The sequence below is a fragment of the Perognathus longimembris genome, chromosome 24 (assembly GCF_023159225.1).
Source record: "Perognathus longimembris pacificus isolate PPM17 chromosome 24, ASM2315922v1, whole genome shotgun sequence".
NCBI lineage: Eukaryota > Metazoa > Chordata > Mammalia > Rodentia > Heteromyidae > Perognathus > Perognathus longimembris.
In genome coordinates, this window is record NC_063184.1 from 11,061,316 (window position 1) to 11,084,093 (window position 22,778).

Sequence of the window (22,778 nt, forward strand, 5' to 3'; positions counted from 1 at the left end):
GCTATCCGCATTAAAAAAAAAATCCCAGGCGAGGTGTTTAGAACTTGGAGTGGGGGGAGGGGGGGTGGGTTTCTCCTCTTCTGGGAGATGTGAAGGATGTACTGACAGCTCACGGTGAGATGTCCCAGCAGGGGCTGTGAAACCCTTTTGCTATCCATTGAAATGACCAAATTCTTTGTAAAAATCAGCGCGAAGAGTAGGAAAAAAGTGCTTGCCAGTTTTCTCTGGTGCTTTGGCACTTCTGCTACATTTGTAGTACATATTACCCAAAAGGAAACAGCCACTGAAACCAGAATTCCTTTTGTTTTTCCTCTCTCTTACTGACAACAGAATCCTGGGCCTTAGTCCTGCTAGGCAGGTAACTGGTCTACTCCTGTGACACAGCCTCTGTCAAAGCCAGGGCTTCTTATGAACCCCACACAAACTGATCCTCACTCTCAGGAATTAAGAGGGAGAAAGTCAACCCTTCACACAGTCATTGACTCATTATTCCTTCTTTTATTTATTGGATGTCTCCTTTCTAATTCTGACCTCACACTGTAAAGAACTCTGTTTCTGGTCCCCTTTAGATCACTATCATAACTCCTTTCTTTCTGGCTTCCAGCCCACCAACCCCCCTTAAAGGTAGGTGAGAGGTGGGTACACTCACCCCATAGGCAGCACAGGGTTAGAGCAAGAATAAGGGACCTGTTTGCTCTCCTGGTCACTAAAGGTTAAGTAACAACCACCTCTTCCTTCTAGCTCCAGGCCTGCAGTATTCACTCAGCTTCCTCCACTTAACCAAGTGATAACCTCTAGCTATGTATATACATTTTAATGAGCTACTAATTGCTGGCTTCCACCTGGTCCTTTATTCTACCCAGGTCTCTACCCAATACTCTCTGTAGCCCCAGGCTTTCTCCTTAGAGACTTCACTTAATCCCTCCCAAATCCTTGTCAAGGTGAGTCATCTGGGCCCAGTAAAAAATAGTATATAATCTCATCTACTGATATGTGAAGTACTCTGAAACCAGGTATAGACAGCTTTGGAGAAATTGCCAAGCCCATAGAGATAAAAGTTGGGGAAACTAGATAGACATACACTTACAAATACTGGCGAGGATAGGAGAGTAATAAATATTAAATCCAGTTAAAAGACAGTGTGAGATGTGGTTGTTGTCAGCAGTTAAAATTCACACAGACCTACATACACAACAGTGGTAAGCAGACCTGAGCATTTCCTGCTTAGCCAACATCCCAGGTTTCCCAGTTAGCTTTGTCTTTGTCTTTTGTGAGATCTGCTCATTCACAAGTACAATGGAGTATGGTAGGGGCCCTGGGCTTTCCAAACTACTGACTCCTCCTCTAATTCTTCTCCAGTTTACCTGAGACCTACCCCTCCCTATCTGCTTCCTTTCACACAAAGAAAATATTCTTACAGATAAAGGAAGATCTTTGCAACACTTCAGGGAAACAAATAAGTCCTTTTGTTGTTATTACTGATCTGATTGAATATGATCACTGGTTTAAAAACAAAACAAGAAATAGAGGGGCTGGGAATGTGATCTAGTGGTAGAGTGCTTGCCTGCTATACATGAAGCCCTGTGTTTGATTCCTCAGCACCACATATACAGAAAAAAGCCAGAAGTGACGCTGTGGTTCTAGTGGTAGAGTGCTAGCCTTGGGCAAAAAGAATCCTGGGACAGTGCTCAGGCCCTGAGTTCAAGCTACAGGACTGGCAAAAAAAAAAAAGGAACAGAGAGTACTTAGAGTTGGATGTGTGTGTGCTATCTGAATCAAATCCAGGGCCTTAGGCACTCCCCCAAACTCCAGGTCTAGAAAGAATTACTTTCAGCTTCAACTACTGTGTACTAAATCAAGTCTCTGCATATCTTGTTTGCAGTACTTCAAAACACATAAAGCCAGCTACGCGCAAGGCTTACGCAGGAGGAGAATCCCCATTACAACCTGGAAGTCAGGTGGTAATAAGTTCATGCCTATAATGCTAGTTACTCAGGAAGCTGAGATTTGAGGACCATGGTTCTAAGCCATTCTCAGTAGGAAAGTCCACGAGACTCTTATCTCCAATAAACTACCAAAAAGCTGTATGTGTAGACATGGGTCAAGTAGTAAATCGCTAGCTTTGAGCCAAGAAACGCAGGGACAGTGCCCAGGCCCTAAGTTAAACACACACACACACACACATACACACACATGCAAACTGAACGAAGACACATATGAGACATTTCGGGGAACTCGCTAAAGCACAGATCGGCTAGCCCACTGAGCTAGAATTATTCTCAGAACACCAAATCTGCAATTATCTTATCAGAATTCCCGTTTCTCTTTTCCAACCCTTCCAGCTCTAGGCATGGAAGGGTTAAAGGCTGTAACTTCATCCCTTCTGCCACTTCTGATAACTTTGTTTTAATACAGTCTTTAGAAAGCAGCTGGATTCCAATAATGCAGAACCTGACATTAGAGACCCACCAATAAAATAAATCACTTTAGCTCAGGATGGATTTGCTTAATTGTCAGTGCTTAATATTTAACTTTCAAATTGAAAATAAACCTCTTAAATTTAGTGTTTTCCCTGAAAAACTTCACCGCTCCCCACCCCCAGCCCAAAGGTTCCTCAACAAAAGGTATTGAAGAAACCAATTATGCACGCAAACCACTCATTTTCACATGCAAATATCTTTCACCTTATCCTTTTGTACATTTGAATGTGATTTTTACATTTAAGTCCTGTAGCCCAGGCTTTAGGGATCCCAGCCTGTGCGCTAAGGATTAAGATTTGGTTTCTAATTATCATTTCCTTTTGGTGGTAATGTGTTTGTTCCTTATTAGTGACACTCTCTGGCTGAGCCCTAAACCAGATTTTAAAAAAAACTCCTTTGATTTGCCTGGTTTCAAAGATACAAAAGAATTTCTCACTTTGGAAAATCCCCACCGAGTTTTTGGGTGGAGAATGTGTCACCTCTGGATGGTAATATTCTTCATTATAACTTAGGAGGTTAGGAATTCCTCAACCTTAGAAGGTCTGGTTGCCTGTTCATGTCAAGGCAGTAAGTTTCTATTATTGTTAAAGTGTTCAATTTCTGAAGAAGAAAAAGAAAGCAAAAATCCACAAATCAAAATTGTCTCTAAGAGTTTTATATATGGCTACAAGTGGAATTGTTAAAAATGGATATGTTGTTTAGTATTAGAAATACTGCTTAAAACTGGGTCTTTGAATATATTTGCAATTATTTCAGATATCTCATGGTATTGCATGATTAACACTTCAATTAATAACCATTGAAATCTGTTTTGAAGATATACCAATTCATATTGCCTTAGAATGAAATCTTCAATATTTGTCCCTATTATTACAAATTGGCAAGTGAAAGTAAAGGTGATTTAATATTAAAGCGTATTTGTAAGCTTAGGAGCATTGCCATCTGCTTTGTTTCAATACAAGAAGGATAATGATGGCTTTTTTTTCTCATCCTGAGACAAAATCAGAGTCTGGGCACTATCCCTGAGACTACCATTCTACCACTTGTGCCACAGCTCCACTTCCAGATTTTTAGTAGCTTATTGGAGATAAGAGTCTCACAGGCTTTCCTCTCCAGGCTGGCTTCAAACCACAATCCTCAGTTCTCAGCTTCCTCAGTAGCTAGAATTATAGGCATGAGCCACCAGCAACTGGATCTGGTTTGTTGGTTTGTTTGTTTTTTAATTAAGCAGATTTAATGATTTTTTTTCTTATCCAAACAGTTTTATTCGGCAGTAAAGGCAGTTTCTAACCCCAAGCTAACTCTGCTACCCAATCTCTCCAAATAACTTTTTGTGTGCATGTGTTTGAGTCCTGGGCCTCGAACTCTGGGCTTAGGCACTGTCCCTGAGCGTTTTTTGCTTGAGCCACAGATCCACTTCAAGCTTTTCTGGCAGTTAATTGGAGATAAGAGTTTCATGGACTTTGCTGCCCAAGCTGGCTTGAAACAGTGATCCTCAGTTCTGAGCCTCCTGAGTAGCTAGAAATACAGACATGAGCCACTAGAACCAGACTTCCAAATGACATTTTTGTTTTCCTATTTAGACTCATCCTCTTATATCATAGATAAGAGCTAAAAATAAAAAAAAAGAAAGGGAAAAAAGCAGTCTCAACTGAAGTTAGATATCTCTTCAAATATACTTTTAAAATTACTCTAGGGCTGGGAATATGGCCTACTGGTAGAGTGCTTGCCTCACATATGTGAAGCCGTGGGTTTGATTCCTCAGCACCACATATATAGAAAAAGCCAGAAGTGGCTCTATGGCTCAAGAGGTAGAGTGCTAGCCTTGAGCAAAAAGAAGCCAGAGACAGTACTCAGGCCCTGAGTTCAAGCCCCAGGACTGGACAAAAAATTTTACCCTAACTTTGCATACCCCCCTAGAGAGGATAAATCCCAGCTACTAGGCAGGCAACTTTACCACTGAGCTCCAGTCCCAGCACTACTCTTGAAATTCATGCTATTTTTCAATTGTTTTAATTGTTAAACATTTTAAGGATCATTAAAAAGCTGGCCATGCTAATTAGCCATCACAAACCCTGACTTAGATCTCTTACATCTCTCAGATTTTATCTCTCTTCTCTCTCTCTCTCTCTCTCTGTATGTGTGTGTGTATGTGTGTGTGTGTGTGTGTGTGTGTGTGTGTGTTAGGGCTTGAATTCAAGGCCTGGGCATTACCCCTTAACTGACACTATTACTTGAGCCACCCTTGCACTTTCTGCTTTGGGTGGTTAACTGGAAATAGGAGTCTCACAGACTTTCCTTCCTGGGCTGGCTTTGAATTGTGATCTTCAGATAGCTTCCTGAGTAGCTAGGATTACAGGCACCCTGCCTAAAATCTCTTTAAGAGCTAATATATAATTGATAATACCATGAATGTCCATTCATTTAAAAAGATGATGTGAGATATGGCAATGGGTGAGAGGACAGGATTAGTACTACATATTTGTTAAAGAGAACTATACCTTTTACGTATGACCTTATGCATGTGTACTATGACCTGAATAAACAGGTGACGGTGCTAAGGTATGGTGGCATACACCTGTAATCCTCACACTCAGGAAGTTGAGGCAGGAGGTTCAGGAGTACCCTGGCAATGTAAATGACAGAGAGAGGCTGTCCATAAAATAGTACTTGCCTAGAATGTTCAAGACCCTGCACTCAATCCCTAGTACTTCACAAAGAAGTGGGGGGCAGGGGAGTAGTGAATATATGTTACACTTTTTTTTAAGAAGTAATCAGAAAAGAAGTAAACAATAAGAAAATGAGGAAGTGGTGCTGTAGCTCAAAGTGGTAGAGCTCAAAGTGGAAAAAGCACAGGATAGCACCCAGACCCTGAGTTCAAGCCTCACAACTGACAAAAAAGAAAAAAGTAAAGGACAAGAAAATGACACTGATCAATTGGCTAATTATTTATAAATATAATAAAGAAGAAAAACATGATGACTGGGATTTAAGAATATCAACTGGAGAAAAAAATGTTCAATCAAATATCACACTGAAGAAAAAAGAAGTGTGTCAAATCATTAACAAACCAAACAAAGAAAATGACAAATACTATGAAGAGACATTCACAAATAAGGAAATAGAAGTGGCAAACTTACAAAAATATTTTTGCCTAGCTGGGCACTGGTGGCTGAGATCTGGGGATCATGGTTTGAAGCCAAGTCCAGGCAAGGGAGTCCCTGAAGCTCTTTGTTTTGTTTTATTTTTTGCCAGTCCTGGGGCTTGAACTCAGGGCCTGAGCACTGTCCCTGGCTTCTTTTTGCTCAAGGCTAGCACTCTACCACTTGAGCCACAGCGCCACTTCCAGCTTTTCCCTGAAATTCTCGTGTACAATTAATTACTTAAAAACCAGAAATGAAGCTGTGGCCCACGTGATTGGGTGTTAGCCTTGAGCACAATAGCTCAGGGACAGCGCCCAGGCTCTGAGTTCATTGAGGATGAACAACAGAAAAAAAAAAAAAGTGTCCTAATAAAGCATAACAACCCAGGGAATAATTTTGTCTGGTTTTATTTTTACTCTGTGTGTGTGTGTGTGTGTGTGTGTGTGTGTGTGTGTGTGTGTGTGTCCTGCTTTCAATCTTCAGCACTGAATAACAATAGCAAATACAGGTGAACCCGGAGGAGACCATTTCTTGGTCATTGACCAAGCAAAGTGGGAAGCTGATATGGAAAAAGACTTGTTCTCAAATCCAGGGAAATCTGAAGTCTCATATTCCTGGAGAAGTCCCAAATTCTTTTCAAAGAAAGGATCAGAGTCAAAATGTGAACATGATCTGATTTGATGGCCTGCGTAGATCTCAAGGGATTGTGAGCCCTGTGGAATGAGGGTAGGAACCTGTCCAAATCTGTTTTTGAATTGGTGTCAAGTAAGTTTGACTCAGAGTATTTCATTTAAATTTTGCATTGGGGGTTGGGGTGGGGAAAAGTATTGTTTTATTTTGTTTATGTCAGCTCGGAGGCTTGAACTCAAGGCTTAGACACTGTCCCTTAGCTTTTTCTCCAATTAACCTCCAACAAGCTCAAGTGAAAGTGTGGCTCAAGAGGAAGAGCACCAGCACTGAGTGGAAAGCAAGAGCTGAGGGCTCCAGTACTCCATGAAAAACAAAACAAAACATAATCCAGAGGTTTTTCAATTCTAACTACAATTTTAATGCTGAGTTATATTTTCATGTACATCGTTTTCTCATAATTGAGGCAACACAAATGATTGCTCTGAGAATAAACTCTTTGTTGATTCCATTTTAGGTTGATAAGAATATATTATGCTGCATCATTAGTAATGACTAATAACAGTGATAATCTAATAAGTCCAATGCAATTTAAGACACTTCACAAATAAACAAAAATTAAACCAAAGTGGGCAGAATGCCCGGATTACTTCCTACACACACACACACACACACACACACACACACACACGGACTAGAAAAGTAAAAATGGAAACAAATGTCTCTCTGTAGTAGTGGTGGTAGTTTGGGGATGATAAAACAACCCAAGCCATTTAGTTTCTACTTCTCTGAAATGAGCATGAACACCTTTGAATAATGGGAAAACACAGCCAGGAACCTATAGCTCTGGCTGTAATGCTAGCTACTCAGGAAGTTGAGATCTGTGGATCACAGTTTGAAGCCAAGCCCAAGCAGAAAAGTCTATTAGACTCTTATCTCCAATTAATCACCAAAAAGGAAAAAGTGGAGCTGTGGCTCAAGTGGTAGAGCAAAAATATAAGAAAGCTGAGTGACAGAGCCCAGGCCCTGACCAACAAAAAAGAAAAAGAAGGAAAAGGAAGAATGAGACAGAAAGAAAGAAAAGAGAAACAGGGGAGAGAGAAAGAGAAAGGGAAGGAAGGAAGGAGGAAGGAAGGAAGGAAGGAAGGAAGGAAGGAAGGAAGGAAGGAAGGAAGGAAGGAAGGAAGGAGGAAGGAAGGAAGGAAGGAAGGAAGGAAGGAAGGAAGGAAGGAAGGAAGGAAGGAAGGAAGGAAGGAAGGGAGGTAAGAAAATTTTTGAAATCTAGTCCTTTAACAAAACAATAACACCAAGCCGGGCACCAGTGGCAATGCTGGGCATGGGCAGTAATGACAATAAGATTTTTTTCTTTTTCTTTTTCTTTTTTCTGGTTCAAAGCTTGAACTCTGGGCCTAGGCACTGTCCCTGAGCTTCTTTTGCTCAAGGCTAGTGATCTACCACTTGAGCCACAGCACCAGTTCTAGCTTTTTCTGTGATTAATTAGAGTCTCACAGTTTCTTGCCTGGGATAACTTTGAACTGTGATCAGCAGTTCTCAGCCTCCTGTATAGCTCAGATTACAAGCATAAGCCACCAGAACCTGGCTGACATCCTTACTTTCATTTAACCACCAAAAAGCTGGAAGAAGAATTGTGGCTCAAAGTGGTAGAACCCTAGCCTTGAGCAAGAAAGCTCAGGACAACACTCAGGCCATTAGTTCAAGCCCTGTGACCACCACCACCAACAACAAAACCTACATTCAATTGTCAAGGGCAATATTTATGTATTCCTATGATATAACTAGCAATAGCAAGTTCTTCTGCAGAAGAACTCAGCCTCATCAAATTCTTTTTTTTTTTGGCCAGTCCTGGGCCTTGGACTCAGAGCCTGAGCACTGTCCCTGGCTTCTTTTTTGCTCAAGGCTAGCACTCTGCCACTTGAGCCACAGCGCCACTTCTGGCCGTTTTCTGTATATGTGGTGCTGGGGAATTGAACCCAGGGCCTCATGTATACGAGGCAAGCACTCTTGCCACTAGGCCATATCCTCAGCCCCCTCATCAAATTCTTCTTGAGCTATTGTTGTTCTTTCTAAGGAGCATTCCACTATCTCAGGACTTTTCTAATATATCCTAAATATGTATGCATGTCTACATGTAAATAGCATAATATCTGTGCATATGGGTCTCTATATTTTAGGCTAGATTAATATGTGTTTATTTGTTTGTTTGTTTGTTTGTTTATACCAGTCATGAGGCTTCAACTCAGGGCTTGGATGCTGTCCATGAGATTTTGTGTGCAAGGCTAGTTCTCTACCACTTTGAGCCACAGCTCCACTTCTGGTTTTCTAGTGCTTAATTAGAAATAAGAGTCTCAAGGACTACCCTGCCCAGGCTGGCTTTGAACTGTGATTCTCAGCTTTCAGCCTCCTGAGTAGATAGCATTAAAAATGTGAGCCCCAGCACCCAGCTCAACAGAGAATTATTGTTACATATATCCAATTCATCTGCTGTGTGGAATCAAAGTAAGTATGTGGTAAAGAAAAATGGAATGTACAAAGTAAATCACAATTATACTGTCATTTTTGCCAGAGCTGTTTCTATCCATTTCTAACTAAGTTAGAATACATCAAAAGCTAAAGCTTTTTAGAAATAGCTCAAATAATCCAATAGTATAGTCAGGAAATTTAATGAGATCAAACATATATGAAGGCTGGGAATGTGGCTTAGTATTAGAGTGCTTGTCTTGCATGCATGAAGCCCTGGGTTCGATTCCTTAGTACCACAAAGTGGTAGAGTGCTAGCCTTGAGCAAAAAGAAGCCAGGGACCATGCTCAGGCCCTGAGTTCAAGCTCCAGGACTGGCAATATATATATATATATATATATATATATATGTATATGTATATATATGTACATATATATATTTGACTTCCAATAATAATGCATTCATGGCATGCAAATTCTCTCTCAGATGCACTAATTTCTCTTCCAGGAGAAGCTCAGTTTCAGAGACCACTCTAGATCCCATGGGTTAGATTTGTGTCATGCCTGTGACTCACTCACTCAAACAATGACTTTGCTTTTGGTATCTTTTCTGTTCGTGCTCACAATGTCATTGCTGCACCTGCCTACATGTTGCTAGGTAGACACAGTAAACCTTGACACTTCCATTTCAGAATTCACAGTCACATTGTTACTCTCCCCCTAGAAAAGGAGCTGTCTTCGAAAACACTTCTGATCTCTTCTTGGCCCAAACTCCCGCATTAAAGTCCAAGCTGACAACAACACTACCTTTTTCAGGGAAGCCAGACAGGTTAATAAAGCAGTCTATTATCTTCACCACAAGGGTACCATATCCTTCCCCAAAACATACCAGGAAATTCATCTTCTGTCTCATCCTTTTCTTAGCATCCATCATTCCTCTTGCCTGAGACTGACCTGAGGGATTCAGGGGTTCTAAATTCTCTGCAACAAGATAAGAATAAAGGGTCTGGGCACTGGTGGCTCACACCTGTAATCCTAGCTACTCAGGAGGCTGAGATCTGAGGATCATGGTTCAAAGCCAGGCTGGCCAGCAAAGTCCTTGAGACACTTATCCCAATAAACCACCAGAAAACTGGAAGTGGCACTGTGGCTCAAAGTGGTAGAGTACTAGCCTTGAGCAAAAGAAATTCAGGGACAACACCCAGGCCCTGGGATCAGCAAAAAATAAAGAATAAAGGGGACCAATGGATTCAGGTGTGAGTGAAACGCTTTGATTTTCCTCCATACAGAGAAAATCCCACAGCACTTTTCAAAAAGCAACTAATATCTAATACCTAGCACTATTATAGCCCAGGCTGCATGTAATAGCCACAGCCAAATGTAAGTTCTTAGTATATAATGGTTTTACTATTTCCAACATGACTTCTGGGTAATAAGCTGGGTGCTGGTAGCTCATGCTTATAAACCTCAGGAGACTGAGATATAAGGATCACAATTCGAAGCCAGCATGAGTAGAAAAGTCCATGAGGCACTTATTTCCAATGACCTTTCAGAAACCCGGAAGTGGAGCTGTGACTCAAGTGGTGGCATGCCAACTTGGAGCAAAAGAGCTCAGGGATAGTGCCTAGGCCCAGAGTTCAAGCCCAATACTGTCATGCACGCACACACTCAGAGAGACATTCATATGAGTCACATGACAGCATTTGGTTAAAAAAAAAAAAAAGCTGACAGTAAAGATACAGATTGAAGAGGCACCATGGGTGGGGGATGTAATAGAAGCTATAGGTGTGTATGATTGGTGTGAGAAGAAGTCTAAACACAGGAAGTGAAAATCGATAATGGAAAACGGAACACTGAAAGATGCTAGTATCTACTAACAAGTAAAGGAAGAGGAAGTGACAGGGGAGAATGATAACCCCTGAAGGAGCCCTAATCATGACTATAGTTCTGTATAATTCAGCTTTTGAATGACTTACCAGTCTCCTCTCCTGTGACCTTCCCCAAACACTGTGCTCAGCCATTCAGGTGACTTCCTAATGTTCTATGCCTTCTACTTCAACATGTTTGCACCTGCTGTTTCCTCTGCCTAGAATTCCTATCTTTTCTTAATCATATTAAAAACTCTTACTATTGCTATTTATTTGTTCTGTTTAGTGCAAGTCCTGGGGCTTGAACTCAGAGCCTGGGTGCTATCCCTGAGCTTTTATGCTAAAGTCTAGTGCTCTACCACTTGAGCCACAGCTCCATTTCCAGTCTTTTGGTAGGTAATTGGAGACAAGAGGGTCACAGACGTTCTTGCCTGGGTTAGCTTTGAACTGCAATTCTTAGATTTCATCCCTCCCCATCCACCCCACCCCCACATAGCATTGGATTATAGCTACATTATTAAAGTCATCACATCCTGTTTATTTTCACACTACTCCCATGCTTTCATGTGTATTGATGCACCGTGTATTATATCCAGGCCTCCCATGACAACTGGTAGATGGTGGCAGTATTTTCTGGCACTGCTGAAGGGACACAGGCTTTCACAACTACACATGGGAGTGTGGAGTTCTTGTTCTGCCATGTACTTGTGTGTATGATCTGGAGAAGATAAATCTTGGTTTCTTTACATTGGAATAATTAGCCATGTGTTGGTGGCTCACGCCTATAAGATCTGAGGGTCAAGGTTCAAAGTCAGCCAAGGCAGGAAAAGTGTGAGAGACTTCTCTTCAGTCAACCATTAAAAAGCTGGAAATAGAGCTATGGCTCAAGAGGTAGAGCACCAACTCTGAGCGTAATAGTTAAGAGACAAGGCTCAGGTACTGAAATCAAGCCCTAGTACAGATAGGTAGGTAGTTCAACCTCAATGTCAGGCTCAGTCATACAGTCTCTATAACCAATGAAGACTACAGAATTAGAAAAAAAAAAATTTCTAGGCAGAAGTAAGTCCTAGAAGAGGCAAATGATGTTGTCAAAGCTGAAAGAAAGCAGAAATATGTGAAAAAACAGTGCATGGGTGTTCCTGCTTTTCTTGTACAAGAAGGTGGCTATAAAAACAAGAGTTTATGAATGAAACTGTGTGAGCGTGTGTACAAGCACATGCACATTCATGCTCATCCTGGGTCTTGAACTCAGAGCCTGGATGATGTTCTTGAGCTTTATCACTCAAGGCTGGCATTCTACCTCTTGAGCCACAGCTCCACTTCCAGCTTTTTGATGGTAAATTAGAGATGAATCTCAAGGACTTTCCTGCCCCAGCCAGTTTTGAACTGCACTCCTCAGATCTCAGCCTTCTGAATAGTTAGGACTACAGGTATGAGCCACTGGTGCCCAACTCCAAATAAAACCTTTTGTACTCCAGATCAAAGAATGTAATCAGCTATCCAATGATATAGACTTGCTATCAAAAAAGATAAGACTTTCTAAGTTGACTATGAGGTCCTTTATCTAATTAGAAGCCTGATTTTGTCAATAGCCCTTGTACTCTCCCCCTACATCACCTCGAGTTCCACGGCTTGAATTCAGGGCTACTCAGGAGGCTGAGATCTGAGGACCCTGGTTCAAAAGCAATCCTGGGTGGAAATGTCCAATTAACCAGCAAAACGTTGGCTGGAGATGAGGCTCAAGTGGTAGGGTGTCAGACAAGTAAGTACCAAGTCCTGAGTTCAAGTCTCAATTTTGGAAAAAGAAGAAGAAAAGAAGTGGTGAGTTAGGAGGGATGGGTGAGAATGTTGAAGGGTAACATTGATCAAAGTGCATTGTATTCATAAACAATTTTGTTGAATGGCAACTTCTTTGCAAAACTGCTTAACAATAATAAAAATATTTTAAAGGAAAAAAAGAAATAGTAAAATAAACTATGACACATTTCTATACAAATATGTAACAGCTGGGAGATTGAGAGCTGAGGATCATACTTTGAAGGTAGCCCAAGCCAGAAAGTCTGCAAGACTCTTAACTCCAAGGAACCATCAAAAAAGCTAGAAGTGGAGCTGTGGTTTAGGTGGTAAAATGCAGACTTGAGAGAAAATGCTAAGGGTCACCAGCCCCGAGTTTAAGCCCTAGTGCGCACACACACACACACACACACACACACACCACACTTAAAAACAAAAAGTATGTATCAAAATGAAATGACTACTCATTTTTTATGAAAATAATACAAGACACAGCAATGTACATAGTAGGCTCCCATTCAGTGTAAAGGAGGAGGATGTACACAGAAATCTTTTAATTCACCTTGACTATTTCTAGAAGGATGTGTACAAAGTGTTTGCTCCTGGAATAGATGATTGTAGGGTTTGACCTTGGGCATGTTTACTTTCCCTATCTAAAATGTTATTATCATAAATTCATAGCTTCTTCAATTAAAAATTCCATAAAATTATGTTTTAAAAGCTTAACTTTATTAGTGGAATGGACAATTAGCCAAGCCACTTAGGATGCAAGCAATTCTAATCAAAGTATGTCTTTTCATCATACATCTATAATATTTTATTGCTTGTTGAGTACTTATACACGTATTGTCATTATAGGAATTTGGCTTTTTGGAGATTTCAGGTGTTCAAATCCAAGACCTCACATTTGCTACACAAGCAATCTCCCACTAAGCTATCTGGCTTAGCCCTCCGCTAGAGTTTAGTACTGGGCCTATGGAGCCATGATTATTCCCATTTTCTAGATTATAAAAGTAAATCTCATGGGCTGGGAATATGGCCAAGTGGCAAGAGTGCTTGCCTTGTATACATGAAGCCCTGGGTTCAATTCCCCAGCACCACATATATAGAAAATGGCCAGAAGTGGTGCTGTGGCTCAAGTGGTAGAGTGCTAGATTTGAGCAAAAAGAAGCCAGGGACAGTGCTCAGGCCCTGAGTCCAAGGCCCAGGACTGGCAAAAAAAAAAAAAAGTAAATCTCACAAGATTGTATATAATGACACAGTTGTTTAGTACTGGGCCTATGGAGCCATGATTATTCCTATTTGCTAGATTATAAAAGTAAATCTCACAAGATTGTATATAATGACACAGTTATTCAGAAGACAAAGGGAAGTTAGCCACACAGTCTGGTTTCTGACTTCTGTGTCTGACCTCCAGGAAAATGGTGGCTTTCCTGTCTTTTAGTCTTGTCCTAGAGGAAGGGAAAGGCTGTTCATGGAGCATTTATCATATAACAAAATCCACTGAATATTTGCAAAGTGCAGAGCATTAACTTATCTAAAAGCTTGTATGCACTGAATTACTTAATTCTTACACTAATTTTTATTAAAAGGTATTACTGTGATCCCATTCACAAATAAAGAATCATTTGCTTAACAAATAGGCTAAGTAGCTTGCCTAAAGTTACATACCTATAAGTTAGGTTTGGTAGCTCACACCTGTCATCCCAACTACTCAGGAGACAGAAATCAAGAAGATCATGATTTGAGGCAAGCCTGGGCCAAAAGTTACCAACAGTCAATCTCAATAACCAAGTCTAGCACACGGGCATGTTCCTGTGATTCCATCTATGGTAGGAGACATAGGTAAGAGAAAAAGTGCAAGACCAGTTGTGAAAAATAACTAAAACAACAAGGGCTAGAGTTATCATTCAAGTGGTAGTCATTCAAGGGAGTGTGAGGCCCTGAGTTCAAACCTCAGTGTCACCAAAAAGTAAAATAAAAGCCAGGCTCCAGTGGCTCATGCTTGTAACCCTATATATTCAGGAGGCTGAGATCTGAGGATTGCAGTTCAAAGCCAGCCAGGGCAGGAAAATCCATGAGATTCTTATCTCTAATGACCCAGAAAAAGCCAGATGTAGAGCTGTAGCTCAGGACCAATTAATAAAATAAATGATTTATTTTATAATATATATAATTTATTTTATTAGTTAATAAAATAAAGTTATGCAGATGTGAAAAGATGAAACCAGACTTTACACATGTGTTTACTTAGGCCTTGGAATGTCTGTCTGCATCCCATAAATGGGTGTGCTTGGGTGCCGGGGTGCACACCTGGCCTCACAAGTCTACCCTCTGAACAGAAGAATGACAGGAAAGTCCTCCTCCAGCTCAGATACAGGATGGGGGCCACTGAGGCAGAGGAATGAAGTATAGGTCCTGACTCCTCCCAGCTCAGGAGCCCATGCAGGCCACTTGTGAGCAAGGCCCCGCCCACACCCTCCTCTCACTAGGAAAGGATGAGGCCAGAGGAGGCCTAGACCATAGGATGCAGAGCCCAGGGCCCCCACTGCCCCCACTAAAGAAGGTAGTATGCAACTCTGAAACTTAAAGGGCAGACGCCAGTCCTGGACTTCTGTGATACACCGATTTAGGAAGATTTAAGTTAGAAGGTATTTCCTGTGAAATTAGTTCTGAGAGAGAGGAGAGGAAAGAGAGAGAGAGGAGGGGAAAGAGAGAGGAGGGGAAAGAGAGACAGAGAGTGAACACACACATACACACAGCTCCACAAACAGTGGACAAAAAGATTAGAGAACAGACCTCAGTGGCTAGGAATTAGAAAAAGGAATGTTTAGGGAAATTAGACTGTGATAACAGGTATATAATTCTTAGTATATGTCAAAAAAAAAAATCAACTCAAATCCAGGCACTGGTGGTTCATGCCTGTAAAGCTTACTTAGGAGGCTGAGATCTCAGGATCACAGTTCAAAGCCAGCTCAGGCAGGAAGGTCTGTGATACTCTTATCTCCAATTAATCACAGAAAAGGCTAGAAATGATGCTGTTGCTCAAGTGGTAGAATACTAGTCTTGAGCAAAATGAGCTTAAAGCCAGCATCCAGACCCAGAGTTCAAGACCCAGGACTAACCCCCCCTTTCCCCCCCCCAAAAAAAAATCATAAAATCATATAGAAAGTAAATGTTGCTATGCATAAATTAAAAACAAATTTTAAGTATCTCATTAATGTGTATATTTGTCTAGATTAATTTTTTGCTTCATTCCAGCCTTTCACTATGAACATAATTCTCTCTTATAATGTAGGTCTTTTTTCTTTTCTATTTCTTTTCTTTTTTTTTTGTCCAGTCCTTGTGCTTGAACTCAGGGCCTGAGCCTGCCCCCTGGCTTCTTTTTGCTCAAGGCTAGCACTCTACCACTTGAGCCACAGTGCCACTTTTATCTTTTGTTTATGTGGTACTGAGGAATCGAACCCAGGGCTTCATGCATGCTAGATAAGCATTCTACCAGTAAGCCACACTCTAGCCTCTAATGTAGCTCTGATAATTAAATGGTTCCATAATTTTAGCTCCTCTGGAGGCTGAGATCCAAGGATTATGGTTCAAAGCCATCCTGGGCTTGAAAGTCTGTGAGACTTTCACCTACAACTAAACACCAAACAGCTAAAAATGGAACTATGGCTCGAGTGCTGGGCTGCTTTTTCTTTTTGGCCAGTTGTGGGGTTTGAACTCTGGGCCTGGGTGCTATCCCTGAGCTCTGCAGCTCAGGCTAGCTCTCTTCCACATGAGCCACAGTGCCACTTCAGGCTTTTCCTAAGTAGCTTATTGGAGATAAGAGTCTCATGGACTCTCCTACCTGGGCTGGCTTTGACCTGTGATCCTCAGATCTCAACCTCCTAAATAGCTAGGATTACAGGCATGAGCCACTGGCACCCAGCTTAAGTGATTTTATTTTTTATTTTATTTATTTATTTATTTTTGCCAGTCCTGGGCCTTGGACTCAGGGCCTGAGCACTGTCCCTGGCTTCTTTTTGCTCACGACCAGCATTCTACCACTTGAGCCACAGTGCCACCTCTGGCCATTTTCTATATATGTGGTGCTAGGGAATCGAACCTAGGGCTTCATGTGTAAAAGGCAAGCACTCTTACCACTAGGCCACATTCCCAGCCCTAAATGCTATTTTTGAGAGGAAAAAGCTAAGAGGCAGTGCCCAGGCCTTGAGTTCAAGCCCCAGTACTAGCACACACAAATGTGTTTATGTTTGTATATGTATATATGCCTATATATGTCTATTTATATATGCATGCATATATGAATATAGATATAGATACATAGCACCTATGGTGTTTTGCAGTGCTAGGGATTGAACCCAGGACCTTGAGCATGCTAGTAAGTACAGCATCACTGAGATACATCCACACCTCAAATACATCTTTTTTTTTTTTTTTTTTTGCCAGTCCTGGGGCTTGAACTCAGGGCCTGAGCACTGTCCCTGGCTTGTTTTTACTCAGGGTTAGCACTCTACCACTTGAGCCACAGCACCACTTCTGGCTTTTTCTGTTTATGTGGTGCTGCGAAATCAAAACTTGGGCTTTAAGCATGCTAGGCAAGCACTTTACTGCTAAGCCACATTCCCAGCCCTCAATATATGTCTTGACAGGCATTAAAAAAGAACAAAATAATAGAAAAACCAGAAGGAAGGGAAGGAGGAGGAAGAAGAAAAGGAGGGAGGGAGGGAAGGAGGGAGGGAGGGAGGGAGGGAGGGAGGGAGGGAGGGAGGGAGGGAGGGAGGGAGGGAGGGAGGGAAGGAAAGAAGGAAGAAAGGAAACCTTGAAAATGTAAGCTAGCTCTTTGCTTCTTTATGTATGTCTATTCAGGAAGATTATCCATTAGTCCAAATTATTCTCAGGATGATCTTTCCCAGGATTGTGGGGAAAGCTGCAGGAGTAGTTGAGCAACTCCCCAGAGGAGCAAAAGCTGAGGAAAGACTTGATCTCCGCTCTCATCCACCACAGCGCTGGAGAAATGCTCCTTTATAGTGCCCAGAAGTAAATGTGGGCTTCAAGTTATTCTCATGCAATGGATTTCAATAACAAAAATCATTTTAACAGTGCTGTAAATCCTGTCATCAAACCAGGGCAACCCAAAAGGGAACCTCATTAGAACAGTTATAGATCACTAGGAGTAAAAAGAGGGTTGAATGGAGCCCCCTTAATAGCCACAATGCCTAAAAATGAGAAAAGGAAGATAGTCAACAATAATAATTGGGAAAGAAGGCATCATTAGGACCAAAATCTGGACCCCTGAGTTGTAACTTCCTACATGTTCTGAACTTGAGCTTAGTTTTCTGACTCCCACATTTTATCATCTGGAAAATGGGAATAACAATGTCTCTTTTCTCAAGATGATTGTGAAAAGTACCCCTTGTTCAGAACTATGCCTGGCTCATTGTAAATGTTTCATTAGAGTATAATCCTATGAGAAGTATTTAAGTTATCATAGCAGAGGAAAAAACATTTTGCTACTGTAAACAAATTGGCAGCAACATCTAGAGATCTGGGGAAAGATTGATCATGAAATAAGAGATAAAATGGATTTTGGTAGCACTATGATGGTGGATGACTCAATCACTCTTCCCAGTCTCACAAACATTGATTCCATGTGAATACCCATCAGAATCCATCAGAAAGATGATAAGGTCCAGAAATATGCTGCCAAGGTGCTTTGAACTTCAAGATCTCTGGAAGTACTGAACTGATTGATTTAAATCCTTTAGGAATATGTCTCAACGTTTACAGAAAAACAGCTCCAGAACTCAATTGCAAGTTGGATATTGAATGCTCATGTCTGTAATCCTGCTACTCAGGAGGCTGAGTTCTGAGGATTGCAGTTCAAAGCCAGCTCAGGTAAGAAAGCCTGTGAGACTCTTTATTTCCAGTTAATGACTAGAAAGCCAGAAATAAAGAGAGCTGGGGTTCAATTGGTAGAGCACTACCGCTGAGCACAAAAGCTCAAGGACAGTACCTAGGCCCTGAGTTCAAACTCCAGGACCACACACACACACACACACACACACACACACACACACACACACACACACACACTAAAATAAAATACTTTTTAATCCCTCAATTGTAGAAGTTTCATTTTAATATTTCTTTTATGAAGTTAGAAAATGAATAAAGAATAAACCTGCCTATTCGCAGACGACATGATCTTATATCTGAAGGACCCAAAAAACTCAGTACCCAAACTCCTACATCTAATAAACCAATTTGGCAAAGTAGCAGGATACAAAATCAATCCGCAAAAGTCAGCAGCTTTTCTGTACACCAGCAACAGACAAACAGAAAAGGAAATTATGGAAACAATTCCATTTACAGTAGCCAAAAAAAGAATAAAGTACCTAGGGATCAACTTAACCAAGGACGTGACGGACCTATTCAATGAAAACTACAAAAATCTAAGGGAAATCAAAGAAGACACAAGGAGATGGAAAGACCTCCCATGCTCATGGGTAGGCAGAATCAATATAGTGAAAATGGCCATATTGCCCAAATTGTTATACAAATTCAATGCAATACCTATCAAAATCCCAGCTACATTCTTCACTGAAATAGAGAAACCAATCCATAAATTCATATGGAACAGCAAAAAACCTAGAATAGCCAAAGCAATTCTAGGCAAAAAACATAGTGCAGGAGGTATCACCATACCAGACTTCAAGCTCTACTACAAGGCCATCATAACAAAAACAGCATGGTATTGGTATAAAAACAGATCGGAAGACCAGTGGATTAGAATTGAAGACCCAGAAATAAAACCGCACTCTTACAGCCAACTGATATTCGACAAAGGAGCTAAAGACATACAATGGAATAAACATAGCCTCTTCAACTACTGGTGCTGGGAGAACTGGGCAGCCATATGCAGAAAATTCAAAGTAGACCCAAGCCTATCACCATGCACCAAGATCAACTCAAAATGGATCAAGGACCTCAACATCAGACCTGAATCCTTGAAACTACTGAAGGACAGAGTAGGAAGGACACTAGAACTTATAGGCACAGGAAGGAACTTCCTGAATAGAGTCCCAGGGGCACAACAAATAGGGGAAAGTCTCAACAAATGGGACTACTACAAATTAAAAAGTTTCTGCACAGCTAAGGTCATAGCCACCAAAATAGAAAGACAGCCAACGATATGGGAAAGGATATTTACCAGCACAGCAACAGACAAAGGCCTGATATCTGTCATCTACAGAGAACTCAAAAAACTAAGCCCCTCCAAGCCCAACAAACCTATTAGGAAATGGGCAAAAGAGCTAAAGAGAGACTTCACAAGAGAAGATATAAAAATGGCAAAGAAACACATGAGGAAATGCTCAACATCCCTGCTAGTAAAGGAAATGCAAATAAAAACAACCCTGAGATACCACCTTACCCCACTTAGAATGGCCTATACTCTGAACTCAGGCAACAACAAATGCTGGAGGGGCTGTGGGGAAAGAGGAACCCTTCTCCATTGTTGGTGGGAGTGCAAATTAGTACAACCACTTTGGAGAACAGTATGGAGGTTTCTCAAAAAGCTCAATATAGTCCTATCCTATGACCCAGCCATACCACTCCTAGGCATCTATTCTAAACAGCAAAACCCAAGATATCAAAAGGACATTTGTACTTCCATGTTTATCGCGGCACAATTCACAATAGCCAAAATTTGGAAACAACCCAGATGCCCCTCCACAGATGAATGGATCCAAAAAACATGGTACTTATACACAATGGAATACTACATAGCGATTAGGAATGGTGAAATATTGTTATTCGCAGGGAAATGGTCAGAACTCGAACAAATAATGATGAGTGAGACAAGCCTAGAACACAGAAAACAAAGGGGTATGATCTCCCTGATATATGACTGTTAACAAAGGGAGACGGAGAGACAGTAGAGACCAAGTCTGTGAATACTGTATATGTGCTTGATACATTGTATATTGCATATGGGTCTACCTGACCTAGACAAGGGATGGAAAAACAGGTTGTAAGATATCACAAGAAATGTACACACTGCCCTACTATGTAACTGCACCCTCTTTGCACAACACTTTGTAAAAAAAATTTTATGTTCAATTAATAATAAAAAAAAATTAAAAAAAATTAAAAAAAAAAGAATAAACCTGGGTACAGGTACAAAAAAGTACATAACTTTAGTTCTATCTACTCTGAAAGCTGAGGCAGGAAGATCGCAAGTTCAAGGCCATCCTGGGCAACTTAAACCCTGCCTCAAAAATAAAAAGTATTATAAAAGGGCTGAGGTTGTGGCTCAGTGATAGTTCATACATATCCACCATAGGTAAGGCACTGGTTCCAATCACCATAATTTCCACAATCATAAGGGAAAAATATAAACAAATAAGTAAACCTGAGTTGACATCCAGCAACTCTGTCTTCAGAGTTAGGTAACTAATTTGGCTCACACATTTGGAAAAGTAGGTGAAACTTGCAATACTTGTGGCAGGTATAAAATAAAAATAGAACTTTTACTAAAAGAAGGGAAAAAATGGAAATATTTATTTTTTTAGAAACATGGGAAAACAGTACATATCTCTCACTTAAAAGAATGGAGGTAGGGCTGAGAATATGGCCTAGTGGTAGAGTGCTTGTCTTATATACATGAAGCCCTGGGTTTGATTCCTCAGCACCACATATATAGAAAAAGCTGGAAGTGGCGCTGTGGTTCAAGTGGTAGAGTTCTAGCCCTGAGCAAAATGCAAAAAGAAGCCAGAGACAGTGCTCAGGCCGTGAGTTCAAGCCCCAGGATGGGAAAAAAAAAATAAAGTTAAAGGTCATTTTACTTTTACCTCATTTTTAAGATTTTAACTACATGTGAAAGCACTGTATTATTTTAGGAATTTAATGTTGTACAAGCATTTTCTAAAATGCTCTAAAAATATTAGTTCAAAGATCAAGTTGTCAAATAGCATATAGTTTGATATGTACTGTTAATAAGATGAAATAACTATGTTTGTTCTAAATAATATATAAAGCCTTTTAAGCAATTCAAAGCATCAAATAGTTCAATGCTTGTCTTCATGAAAAGTACCTATGTGTTAATAGGCAAATTTTTTGGCTTCTTTGTTTTATCATCTTTAGGGTATTAAATATTAATTTTATAATAAATGTGTGTTGAGTAAATGAATTTCCAAAGATCCTATTGTCATTCAAGTTAGTAGTTTAATATACCAACTCACCAGTTATTTATATTCACCAAAAAGCTTTCTAAGATATTTTTATTTCTGAATTTCCATTACATGAACAAAACCATGACTGATACATTTATTGTTACAAACCATGTCATGTCTTTAATTAAAATGTCTCCGTACTTTCTTTCCCAATAGGGTCCAGACAGAGGAAAGCAATTCATATTTTTTAAAACTCATTCAATCCAGAATTAATTTGGAAAAAATAAAAGAATTATTGAAGAACATGGAGAAACATGTCAAGGAAACGGTTAAAATACAATGTGACTAAGACATAAAATATTTCCCCAGTTAGCAAGCCAATGTATCCATCCTGTGCTACTTGTCTATTTCCAATTTGCTCAAAATCTCTGATTTCTGCAGCCAGAAGTTACCAATCCTTCTGTTCTACCTGACTGGAATAACCAACAATTCCAGCAACCTATTTCTACATCGTATGCAAATTAATGCACCAATCCCTACAAGAGTGCTTCTTTGTAAGGTCATATCAATGAAAGTCTAAGCAGAGGACACCAGTCCATAACTTGAATGTTGCAGCACGATGTCATTTTACACAGCTTCTAATTATGAAGTCTTCTGAGTCAAGTGTCTACTCTGTAAAACAGACCTTTCGTGCCAGTATTTTCTAGTAACTATTTTCATACACACTGTTTCTAAGGTCAATTAATGTGCTCTAAATATAGAATTAGACTTTAGAGATATCTCTGTGAATGCTTATAATCTACCTAAATTAACATATTACACTTCCTCGATATCCATGTACAAAGATTAGTATATGCATATGTGTACAGACATAAATACATGCATCAGTACATAGCCAAGCAGATATGAAAATGATCTTTGCTTAATATGTGATTTCTCTTGTATTTCAAGTCATAATCATTCCACCTTCGTCCTTCAGAAAAGATAATAGCTTCAAGTGCCATTAAAAATACACTGTCACTAAATTAGAATCCTAGATCCTTTAAGGATTTAAAACCTTGATAGCTTGTTATGGATACAGATAGACACCAAATAAAAAGCATATAGTAATTATTAGACATTACATTAAAAATGTCCAGAAACAAAGGCTACCCAAAGGCTCCACCCATATAGTTTCTACCTGCAGGCATGAGAAAGAGAAACCCAACGTGC